This window comes from Lactuca virosa, chromosome 5, assembly GCF_052849685.1.
Source record: "Lactuca virosa cultivar CGN04683 chromosome 5, Lactuca_virosa_CGN04683_v6, whole genome shotgun sequence".
In the NCBI taxonomy this organism is placed as follows: Eukaryota; Viridiplantae; Streptophyta; class Magnoliopsida; order Asterales; family Asteraceae; genus Lactuca; species Lactuca virosa.
Genome location: NC_136430.1, coordinates 108,109,001 through 108,115,886, shown reverse-complemented (window position 1 = coordinate 108,115,886; position 6,886 = coordinate 108,109,001).

Genomic DNA, 6,886 nt, shown 5'->3' with positions numbered 1-6,886 from the left:
TATATATATATATATATATATATGTATCTTAACATACAATCCAGGTAATAAGTATATAATTCACATACAACTTCTAACAAATATTGAATACTTTAATTAATATTTGTATTAAATCATGTTCATGAAAGGGACTATGCACTCACTTGATAAAATGGGTGACTGATGATTTCGACAATGCTGCGCTTCGCACTTCCAAAGAGACCTAGACGTATAAAGCACTAAGCCTTAGTCTAGTTTCATAATCCTGGTGAATATAATAATTAAAGTCGATATTTCTCAATAGTCTAAATGTCTACATCAAGATCTATCAAGTAAGGAATAACCACTTAGGATCATATCGAAGGTAGGGTCCGTTTGGTATACATAGTATACTGTTTGGAAATCTCACTTTTAACACCTCACTAAATCCAGCCTATACATCACTCTCGTAAGAAGATCAATTAGTATAATGACTTGGAATCACTGATAAATCTTAATTATAGGTTCATAATAATGACTATCACTATAATTAAAAGTTAAACTTAAATAAAATAAGTGTAGCTTAACATATAGAGCAATCTAGCGAAATCCGGGAATTACGCGGGCAGAACTCTGACCCAGGAGCTTCTATTCACCGGCTATATGACACCGCAGGTGTTCGCCGAAGCGGCTAGGAACTCGGGAGTAAAAGGGACTAAGCGGTGGAAAGAGCTCCATAGGATTCAGTTGGAGTAGGTATGAGAAATGAGCTAATTTTCGAAGGTTTATATAGTCTAAATTGGAGTGTGCGCCACATATCTTGTCAGAAGAGGGTGAAATGTCGCTTTCTGCATGGTGCCACGTGTCGCATTTTGGGTGTGTGGCAGTACGCATGGCACACTCTGTCATTGCACGCGGGTGCACGCAAAGATATTATGTTTCTTAGAAAATTCATATCTTCTTCATACGAGCTTCGTTTTCGACGGGTTTTATATCTACACATAGCTATCGACGAGATCTACAACTGACATTTAGACCTCGTCGGCTACTTTTGACTTTCTTTTTAAAGTTATATTTTTAACAGCTTAGACTGTTAAAGTCTGTTAAAATTTCATAACTCTCTCATCTGACGTTTGTTCTTGACTGTGTCTATATTGTCGTGTTCCAATTAGCGAGATCTTTGATTCTCATTTAGATTGTTTTGGCTAATAATCAACCAATCTAAAAGTCGATATCAGTGTTGTACACAGTTACACTGAAATTTAGAAAAATCATAACTTCCTCTCACGAAGTTAAATTTAGGCGTTCTTTATATAAACGCTCTTGGTTTTACGATTACTGCGACTTTTTTTTTAGATTACTTAGGCTGATAAGAAACCTATCTCTAATTCACTATTTACGATACACTAACTAATCGTAAAATTTTGAAAGTCTATAACTTCTGCATCTGAATTCGGATTTGTGTGTTCTCTATGTGTACGGAATTCATATCGCAATTTCTACATTTTTTGTCAATATTATTTTTCCTAAATAATCTTTTACCAAGATTTCCATTTCGTCGCTTGTCGATAAATCACTAATTTGGCTTTATAATACATAGTCTACAATGTGCATGACTAAAGGTAATTCTAATCGATGGTTTATATTATAATTATTATCTATTATATCTTAAATATCTAGGATGAAGATGCGGGTGTTACATCAACTGAAAGCAATATCCCAATCACAAGTATCCAAACAGATCCTTCATAAGTATAACATATCAACAAAACTCCCTGAACTGAATAATGTTGATCTGACACCCTAAATCGTAACTCAAATGTCTGATGTTCCATACTTACTGAAAGATCGTTGTACCTTCAACAACGTCAGTGGTACAGCTGAAAGATCTAATATGCTCAAGAGTCATATGAAGGGTTTTGAGCATTCTAACACTCCTATGCTGTACATGCAACCCTAGAAACCTTGGATCTATGTTTTATCTATGATACATGCAAAATTGTTTTCCAAGGTTCATAACCTATCTAGCATACATGGGGAACTTTTAAACATAAAAGTTAGTAGGAAATACATACCTTGAAGTAGTTTGGACTCCTTGAATACCTTGTGAGCCTAGCACCTCAAGTGTGATGCCTCAAATGTCTCACACAACACCAAATGCACTTGGAATAACTTAGAGAGAAATGATACACTTCTTGAAATCGGCTAGCCCTCACTTGTATGCTTAGTGGCCGATTTTTGGTGAACATAAGGATGTGTATATAGTGTGTTACAATTAGGGTTACACCATGGAAATCCTAATTGTCATGACTTTTCATTTCCATGACCCATGGGTTCTATAACCACCATGAAGCATCCATGGAGCATCCTATGGGTTTTAACCCAACTTGATAATCCATGAAGCATTAGCCCACTATATAAGTATGGATGATTTACACAATCAACCCATATATTTAATTAGTCTTCTTTTGATCACTTAATTAATTCCAAATTAATTCTTGATCAATACTAACTAAATAATACTATTAATATATTAGAACTTATAATATATTAATAAACCTTAAGTGTTATTTCTCTCATTTTAGTTTATCCAAATGCATGATGTCATGCAACCCAAATGGACCATGCTAATCGGGTCAAGTACATTCCAGAAATAGTTATGAACTTAGACACCTAATCCAACAGTCTCCCACTTGGATAAGTCTAATAACTATAACTGCAAGAATGACTTCAGGAACTGATCAACAATCGTAGCTCTTTCAAGGTCTCTCGGAACAGAGATGATGATGATACGCCATTTAAGATAAGTGATCATATAATCCTCTGTTCTAGATATCATCCAGACAAATACATGGAACAATGTCTTACTTATTGTCCAGCAGTTTGTTTCCCGATTTCCGATTTGTTTGACATAGAACTTAATTGAACACATCAACTTAGTTCTGACCGGGCCCGATACATGGGTCAACACAAAATCATCGAGGGGCCCAGATATCGCTTCTAATCCAAGAAGGAACAGATAAAATTCGACTCATATGCTTGTTCTACTACTTGTTGAATCATCCACAAAGGCACATTTTATAACATCGAGTTACCAATGCGTTTTCGTACAATCAATGCATAACCAACTCATAGGCAACAAGTCATATCTCTAGGTTTGAAGACTTATATGATATTACCGTCTCGCGATCACTCGAGATAAATTCCATGAAGTGATACCAGCGAGCGTGGGTTGAATCCAATACTCATAACTTATGAGCACTCATGAGTGTTGTAGCCATGTCCAACATCTTAGACCTCTACAACCACCTCATGACAGTCTTGATTCATACCTACTTCCAACATATGACCGACTGTGGAGAATTTGAATAATATGATTTAGCAAACATAATTATTCTGGAAGTCAAAACATGAAAAATGAAACGATAGTAAACGATTGACAAAAGATAGCAACACTTTACTCATAAACAAATACAACTTTTATTCATCATCAAATGTCAATTACACTTTACATATTTCAAAGCTATCTAACTACTAAAACTAATATCATCCTTCAGCCCTATGCGCCTTGCATGCTGGAGATGCTTAACCCTACCCAGTCCCTTCGTGAGGGGATCTGTCGGGTTCTCATCCGATGATACCCTCTTTGCCATGATGAGTCCTTCTTTTATTCGATGTCTGATGAAATGGTATTTTCTGTCGATGTGTCTGGATCTCCCATGATCCCTTGGTTCCTTGGCTAAGGCAACTGCACTTTCACTGTCACTGAAAATCTCTATAGGCTCCTTTATAGCTGGTACAACTCCAAGGTTTCCAATGAAGTTGTTTAGCCATATAGCCTCCTTTGCTGCCTCGCTTGCCGCTATATACTCTGATTCGCAATTTAAATCAGCCACTATCTCCTGTTTGGAACTTTTCCAAGAAATTGCTCCTCCGTTTAAGGTAAAGACCCAGCCTGAGTGAGAGCGGAAATTATCCCTATCAGTCTGAAAGCTAGCATCACTATAGCCCAATACTCTCAAGTCATCACTCCCACTGAGGGTAAGGACCTAGTCCTTAGTCTTCCGCAGGCACTTGAGAATGTTCTTTACCGCAGTCCAGTGAGCCTTGCCAGGGTTCCCCTGATATCTGCTGACCATGCTCAAGGAAAAGGTCACATCAGGACGAGTACAAGTCATAGCATACATGATCGAGCCTACAGCGGAAGCATAAGGTATTCGACTCATCTCAGCTATCTCAGCCTCTATACTCGGGCTCTGAGTCTTACTCAGTCTGGCGTTACTCTGGATCGGTAATTCTCCTTTCTTGGAATTCTGCATGTTGAACCTATTCAACACCTTATCCAAGTAGGTACTTTGACTAAGTCCAATTAGTCTTTTACTCCTGTCTCTCAAAATCCTTATCTCTAGGATATAGGCAGCTTCTCCCAGGTCCTTCATAGCGAAACACTTCCCAAGCCAGGACTTAACTTCCTGCAAAGTTGGGACGTCATTTCCTATGAGTAGTATGTCATCCACATACAATACCAAAAAACTGACTATACTCCCACTAGCCTTGACATATACACAAGACTCATCTTCACTCCTCGAAAAGCCAAACTCTTTGACTTTCTCATCGAAACAAAGATTCCATCTGCGAGGTGCTTGCTTTAATCCATAGATGGATTTCTCAAGCCTACACACTCTATTAGGGTAATCTGCACTGACAAAACCCTCTGGCTGACTCATGTAAACATCCTCAGCCAAATTTCCATTAAGGAAAGCGGTTTTGACATCCATTTGCCATATTTCATAGTCATGAAATGCAGCAATGGCTAGCATAACCCTAATAGACTTAATCTTGGCTACTGGTGAAAAGGTCTCATCATAATCAACTCCCGGAGTTTGAGAAAAGCCCTTTGCAACCAGTCGCGCCTTATAAGTGTGTACATTACCATCCATGTCGGTCTTCTTCTTGAAGATCCATTTGCACCCGACTGTCTTGCGACCTGGTACATTGTCAACCAAGTTCCAAACTTGATTGTCATACATGGACTGTATCTCGCTGTCCATAGCCTCTTTCCATTTAGCAGCCTCAGGGCCTGCCATGGCTTCCGTGTAGCTGTTAGGTTCATCCAGACTTACCAGTGTGCTATCACTGATAAGTGTGTCACCTTCCGCAGTAATATGGAAACCATAGTAATGCTCATGTGGATTCCTAACTCTTGTGGAACGCCTCAGAGGTACAGACTCTTCTGTCGGATCAATAGGAGTTTCCTCCTAAGGTTGATTGCTAGGGTTTGAGGTTCCTTCACCACTTGACTCTTGAATTTCTTCAAGGTCAATTTGCCTCCCACTGTTTCCTTGGATTATAAACTCTCTCTCGCGAAAGACTCCTCTCCTTGCTACAAAGACTACATTATCACTGGGTCTGTAGAAGAGGTAACCAAAGGATATCTGTGGGTAGCCGATGAAAATACACCTCTCACTTCGAGGTTCGAGCTTATCGTGAGACTCGCACCTCACAAAAGCCTCGCAACCCCAAATCTTGATGTGGTCCAGATTTAGAACTTTTCCGGTCCATATCTCATGAGGTGTTTTGGCAACCTTCTTTGTAGGGACTAGATTAAGGATATGGGCAGCAGTCTCTAAGGCATACCCCCAGAATGAGATTGGTAGCGAAGCTCGACTCATCATGGAACAAACCATATCCAACAAGGTTCGATTGTGCCTCTCAGCCACACCATTAAGCTGTTCAGGTGTCCTGGGAGGTGTCAATTGTGAGACAATCCCACATTCCTTAAGATAGTCAAGGAACTCTGTACTAAGATACTCACCACCTCGATCGGATCGAAGCATCTTAATGTTCCTGCCCAATTGATTCTCTACTTCCTGCTTAAACTCTTTAAACCTTTCAAAAGTCTCTGACTTATGCTTGATTAAGTAGACATAACCATATCTACTATAATCATCAGTAAAAGTCACATAATAACGATTAGCATCCACTGTGGCAGTTTTGAAGGGTCCACACACATCAGTGTGTACAAGATCCAACAAACCTTCACCCCTAGCACATGTACCAGTGAAGGGTGACTTTGTCATTTTCCCAAGTAAGCATGATTCACAACTATCATCTGACTTTAGATCAAATGACTCCAAGACTCCATCCTTTTGGAGTTGGCCTATGCGTTTCTTGCTTACATGGCCAAGACGACAATGCCATAATGATGCGTTATCCAAGTTATTATTAGAAGAATCAATACACAACACATTATTTCCAAGATTGTCTACAACCGACACAACTGTTAGGTTTTGAGCATTCTAACACTTCCTAAGTGTACATGCAACCCTATTAAACCTTGGATCTATGTTTGTCTAAGGTACATGCAAAATATTATTTTCCAAGGTTTATAACCTATCTAGCATGGCATGGGGTACTTTTAAACATAAAAGAACTAGATGAATTACATACCTTTTGTTGATTGTTGATTCCTTGGAGTTTGAGAGCCAAGCACCAATAATGTGAATGTCTCAAATGGAAATCACAAATCACCACAAACTTGGAAAATGTATGAGAGAGTATACTAACTCTTAGATTTTGGCCACCACACTTACACACACACTAGTGTCTTTTTCATGCAACATAAGCTTGTTTATATAGTGTGCATGGTTAGGGTGAAACCCTAATAACCCATGTCTTTTCCTCTTCCAAGGATCCATGGGTTAAAAGCTCCATGGATCATCCATGGACTTCCATATAAGCTTAGCCCATTAACAAATGAGCATTAGCCCACACCATATAAATACAATAGCCCATGATTTAATTAGTCTTCCTTTTAATCACTAAATCAATTCATAATTAATTCAAGATTAAAACTAATTAAATAACATGACTTTATATTAATATATTATAACTTATAATATATTAATAAATCGTAAGTATACAATTC